The following is a 6154-nucleotide window of genomic DNA, read 5'->3' as shown; positions in this document are numbered from 1 at the left end:
TCTTTCCTTCCTCCTTGCTTTTTTTTTAATAATTCATTTTGTCTTCTTTCTTTCAGTGTTTTCCCCTCTTTCATTCCGTCCTCACTTTCCTCCTTTTTATTCTCTTCTTTTCTCTTCCTCTCGTCTCATTCTTCCGGTTGGTCCTTCATTATTAGTATTTTTGTTCTGCTCCTCTTCCTGTCTCCTTCTTTTTTACCTCCTTCTCTCCTTGAACCCTCTTCTGGTTGTTTTTTCAGTATCTAGGTCAAGGTTGTGTTTCTGCTCTCAAGTCTGGAGTCTGACGAACACACACACACACACACACACACACACACACAGACACACACACACACACACACACACACACAGACACACACACACACACACACAGACACACACAGACACAGAGACAGACACACACACACACACATACACACACCCAGAGTATTTTTGGCAGCTCAGTGTGTGATCGCCCCTTGAGATGTCAGAGCTTTTAGGTCAGGCCGATCTGTGAGCTTCAGCAGTTTCCTGGAAAACTGAAACACCGACAGCAGGACACTGAAAATACTCTGAATTATTCAACATCCTCATGTCAGAGTCGCCACAACAACCAATCAGAGCCTCAAATGGTTCTGTCAAAAAAACACAAACAGCTTTAAAGGACTATGTTTCATCACCGTGTTCACCTGTTGCTCCCATGAGGGATTTAGCTACAGCTTCAGTTGTTTGGTTAAAGACACACTCCCGGATTTTGATTTATATCATGACTATGTCAAACGCTGCTTTCTGATTGGCTGGCAGGTGTCCTTGTCTTATTATCTCTGCGGAATCATGAAGTGGACTCAAGCGTCAGAAAGCTGACGTCAACAACAGATTTTCCCGTACTACTACACGTGTATACTGTTGATTTTCTACTTGAGATCTGTCCTTAAAGATTGAAGATTAGAATTTATCAGAATTTAAATCATCTCCCATTAATCATCTCACGACCCCTCAGATTAATCTTGTGGCCCCTCGGTTGAGAACGACCGAACTAAACTGTATAGAAAGTATTTGAATCCAGCTCCAAAGATAAAATGCTGCTGAGGCATTTAATAATCTCAATTATAATAATATTTCAGACATTTTTACTGCATAATAATGTACTTTTCCATTTAGCTGATTAAACCCAAAAGTGTACAAACAGAGAAGAAGAAGTAAAGTGAGTCAGCAGATAAACTTGTTGTGGACAGACAGAGGGGAACAGTTGTGTCTTTCAGCTTCTGGCATCAATATCTACTGACCTCTCCACCCGCCTCATCTGCTGGGGTTGACTAAACAAACGCGCTGATCCAACCTGTTTTGGCATATTGACACGGAGGACGCGGTAACACCAGCCACGTCACCCACAACCACGCACAATCCTCTGATGAGTGTGTGTGTTTGTGTGTGTGTGGGTTTGAGAGTGGGGGTTAAAGGTCAAACCGTGCGGGTGAAGGTGCTCAGTGAAGCGTCACGGGGAGAGAAAACACAGAGAAACGTTTTCCTGTCAAACAATATCTCAACAGAAAGTAAACAGAGTCCCCTCAGTCTGCAGCTGCTTGTTTCCACGGTGACACATTTACAGTCAGTGTAAACAAACAATATGTTGTACTTTTTATACTTTTCTTAACATCACTCTCAGGGTTTCTAGACGGGTCTCTGGGGGTAATATTACTTGACTTTACATCTTAATATACAGTTAGTTGTCAGTATTTTTTTTATTTATTTTCAAACATTTGTAAATTAAATTAATTGTATTTTCACTTTATTATGAATTCATAACATTTACAATAATTTATGACATTCAACTTCTGGCTATTGTGCTTTTAGTGTGTTAGTTTGTGCCTACTTTATTTAGGAAGATGTGGTAACTACAGTTACTGCTGTTTTGTTGGGCCTTCTTTAGATGGTGACAGTAGAGAAATAAGAGGAAATGAGGGAAGAGGGAGAGATGGAGAAATTTCGTCATTTGTTATGACTGTTAACGCGTGTATTTCGAGTCTTTATAGACCCAGAGAACGTTAATGCAGAATGATATTAGTGCCTAAATGAAGCCTCACAGTTTTGTGGGTGTTCCAGTGAGCTGTCAGTCAAACCTCTGGTCCACACAGAAACTCTGTGGTGGTTTGACCTGAGCGTCACGCTGAGGTCGAAGCCTGCAGGCTGAACACCGACACTCAGAAAAGGTCAGGACATTCAACTGCAGCGTCCTGCAGATACACACGCACGCACGCACATATGCACGCACGCACACATGACACGCACACACAACATGCACACACTTCCTCTGGAGGTTTTGTGACCTTTTAGCTTACTGCACGTCGACTTCGACCACCTGCAACTTCTGAACCAGGAGTTTAGGAAACAGACTAAAATCTGGGCAGCTGTTAATGTGGATTTGATCTCTTTGATTGATTATCTATTAAAAACCGATCAGTAGTCTTCAGAAAACACAAAACAGTCCTATTCTCCTCCTAGTGGAAATAGTGGGTTTTATATTGCAGCTATAAAGATGTAAAGGTCGTAGAAGTATCTGTATAACGTTCACGTACAAATTATACATAAAGTCTTCAAGTATTTATTTTTCTCTTTTGGTCAGAACTGAAATCATCTTAGCTGTAGCTCATAAATAATAATTATATCTACTCCTGTGGACATCCATAAGCGAAAGCTGCTGTATAAACAGGTCAGGAACAATAACACAGTATATTATAATAATAAGCTACAATTGTTGACAGAAACATAGGTGTTATGGGCTGCACCTCGAAACCTCAGCTGACTTTAAAGGAGCAAAGAACTGCTGTGTGTATGTGTGTGTGTGTGTGTGTGTGTGTGTGTGTGTGCTGCAGCCTGCAGGGAGTCAGAGCTCAGATCTGGGTTACATTCATGAGAGGTGGAGGTGGAGGGTGTGGGGGTGTTTCCACCCCTGAAAGCCATTAGCTCTGTGTTTAAACCTTTATGGCAGCTTACACTGTGCTTTGCTCGGCCGTCTGGATGTTTCTGTGTCACTCTGCAGCAGAGACGGTGCGCTGGCGATGAATTAAAGAGGTCTATTGCTGAGCATGAACACACCAAGGTCACTGCCAGAGACCAAAGGTGAGAAGAGTATATCCTTTTTTTTTAATTTTTATCTTTTTTCTTTTCTAAATGTCAGATTTCATTCTCAGTCTTGACTTCCTGTTCAATTTCATTGTTTCCACTTTATTTATTCATGTTTTATTGTCTGTAAAACACTTTGTATCTATTATTGTAAAGTGCTACCACAAATAAAGTTCATGTCCATTATTTATTCCTGGCTCTCACAGAGCTTTTCCCTGTCTCTTCTATCACTGAGAAGGAGTGTGTTTTACCTTGATGCAGGAGGGCGAGCAGAGGAAGTGCAGGAGTATCTGTTTGTCGAGGTGGAGGTAATGCACACTGACAGCCCGACGGGTGGAGACGGGGTGTGTGCAGACACAGACAGAGATCAGTGTTTCCTGCTGCAACTCTGGATATGGACGGATACAAAGAAAATACATTAATAGAAACAGGAAAAATCAATGTGTCAGTGACCAATCAGAGCTTCAGATGCAGATACATAGGTTTGACGATCTTTTTTATAAACAAAATGTTATAAACGAAAAATCTTGTTGATGAGATGATTTTATTCTGAAAGCAAAATCAGCCTGAACACTATTTGTTATGTCCTGTTCATTCCTGGGTGGGTGAAAGGCATTGTGGGAAATGTAGGAAATCAATGAATTAGGCAGAATTGGAACAGGACAGGGTGATGAGCAAACACCAAAATACTTTCTAAAAATATCAGTTATAACTGCATGAGAAAGTGAAAATTTTATTTTAAAATTAAAGTCCAGCTTCAATCAATAAATAAGAAAATGTGATCTGTTGAGTGTTGAGTGTCATCCTGAGCGGTTTGAAAACAGGTCAGCAGCTGTGCACTCGCTCACAGAAACAGCACAGTGGTCCATATTTTCCATCAGGGAACGGGCCTGAGTGGTTATAGATGGTCATTAAATATTTCATATCTTGTCTATGCAGTAGGAGCGACACACAACCTCAGACTCCTGGTCGAGGTGTGAAATACCACACACAGAGGACGTTTACAGTGAATGCAGTACATATACAGTGTGTTACTGTGCACAGTACGATAGAGCAGAAAACCTCAAGACCGTCATCAATTTCAACAGGAAGCTCAATGAAATGTCAGTTCAATATTAAAATCAGCTTTGGTTCATTTGAAGCACTGATGAGGCTTTAAGAAAACTTGGTTTGTATTATTGCTCTATTTAGGCCTTTTTAAACATGTACTGGCTGGACTGCTTGTATTTACTTTATTCTTACACATTACAATATCATGTGTTATTGTGCGTATCTAAGTGCAGTTTAAGAAATGTCCTGTAGTGTAAAATTAAATCGCCATGGGAGTGGTGCAACGTGCTTAATTGCTGAGTTTCTGTCTCTGCTTGGACAATAGTACTGATAAATAATACACACCAACAGGTGTCAGTGCAGTCCAGGAAGTGTGTCGCATCAGCTGTTCAAGGTGGAGAGGGGAACGACTGGGGATAAAATCACTTAATGCTCGTTTGAAAACACTTAACGATGTAAACTTAACAGGTAGAGAGCAGAGACTGATGAAAGTGATGCTTCTAGACTTTAGAGTTCATTATTTTCTGCACCAACGCCCTCTCAGATCTACATATTCAACCTGTTGTCACATTGAGAACAGTTTGGTTACAGCAGCGTTATTAACACAAAGAAAACACTGAGTCATCTATCCTCTGGTCTCTAGGAGCGTTTGTAATGTGGTGAATTATCTCAGTGACCAACACAACAACAACATCTTTGCTCCCGGCTGCTGCTTTATCGGCCTCCATCAGGTTTGAGCTCTCCCAGCGGGGCCTCGGCGGCGGCCTGTGGCAGCGGGCTGTGTGACGCAGCGGCCCGAGGAAGCTAAAGTGGGACACACAACATCTTGCTTGGATGATTGATCACGTCACAAGCAGGCAAAGTTAACCGGCTGAAGACTGCGGGAGAAGAAAAACTCTCATAAATGATTCTGGGAGGGTCATTAAAGATGTAAAGTCGGCAGCAGACAGTGTTTTGCACTCCGGAGAGGAAGCAGCTTTTTTAGCTGCTCCTTCTGTTTCTTATAAAACACATTCATTCTGGTTTTAGAGGATGATTACAAATTCATTTCTGTCCACTCCTGTCATAATTAATGAGGTTATATCATAATGATCTTGGTTTTTATGTTTCCTGAAATCAAGTCAGAGGATAAAATGTGTGGTTTTAACACCTTCACAGTCACGCTTTTATTTATTTAAATAATTCAAAACTAATTCCTTCTTATCATGAATCTGGTAAATTTGAGGTATCACTTTAGATGTAGAACAAGAGCTAAATAAAAACAAAATTTATCCTCTTTGTCCTCTTTCTCTCACTAAGATGAGGGAGGTTTGATTTTCAACACCATTAGTCCCTGTTGACGGGAGGTGACAGCTGTTTTTGTCTCCTTGTTTCTGTATTCTGGAGTAACAAAGCTGGTAATCTAAATGAGGTTTAAGAACTGTTATGGGGGAAACATTTATGGCTTTTTTCCAGTTCACTGAGAGTCCCTGCTGTTGTTCAGAAACAGTTTTAGTGTACGGTGGATCGCCTCTGGCATCAATGTGTTTGTTTGCTTTCAGCTGGGCGTGAGTTCACACATCCGCTGGTGCAAAAAGCGTAAGAATGGACGGGTGTAAATGGACAGTAGTGCTGTGTGTGTGTGTGTGTGTGTGTGTGTGTTGGGGCAGGGTTCAGTGACAGCATCTAAAAGCATCGTCAGGTTGTTGGTGGCGTGCGTCACTTCGGTGTTTAAACTCTGTGAGCTCCCATAATGCACCTCAGGCTGGACTTCACCTTATTGGTTATTGCTGCGACACACCTGTCATCATCATCTAACACTTAATGTGTTCAGGTTTTTGTTACCTTTAATCGTTGCTGTAATCATGTTTTTATTTGTGGTATTTAATTTCATTCTATTTCCTCGTTACCTGAGTTGAATTTTTACAGTCTCACGATTAATCATCACTGGTTTTGATCCGTGTTGTATATATGGAAGCAGTTACTGTCACTAGAGACTGACAGAAACATTTCCATGACCATTATG

The sequence above is a fragment of the Seriola lalandi genome, unplaced genomic scaffold (genome assembly GCF_002814215.2).
Source record: "Seriola lalandi dorsalis isolate HSWRI2012SDOR001 ecotype SW California unplaced genomic scaffold, Sedor1 jcf7180002054850, whole genome shotgun sequence".
Classification (NCBI taxonomy): Eukaryota; Metazoa; Chordata; class Actinopteri; order Carangiformes; family Carangidae; genus Seriola; species Seriola lalandi.
Note: the sequence above shows the minus strand (reverse complement) of the source record.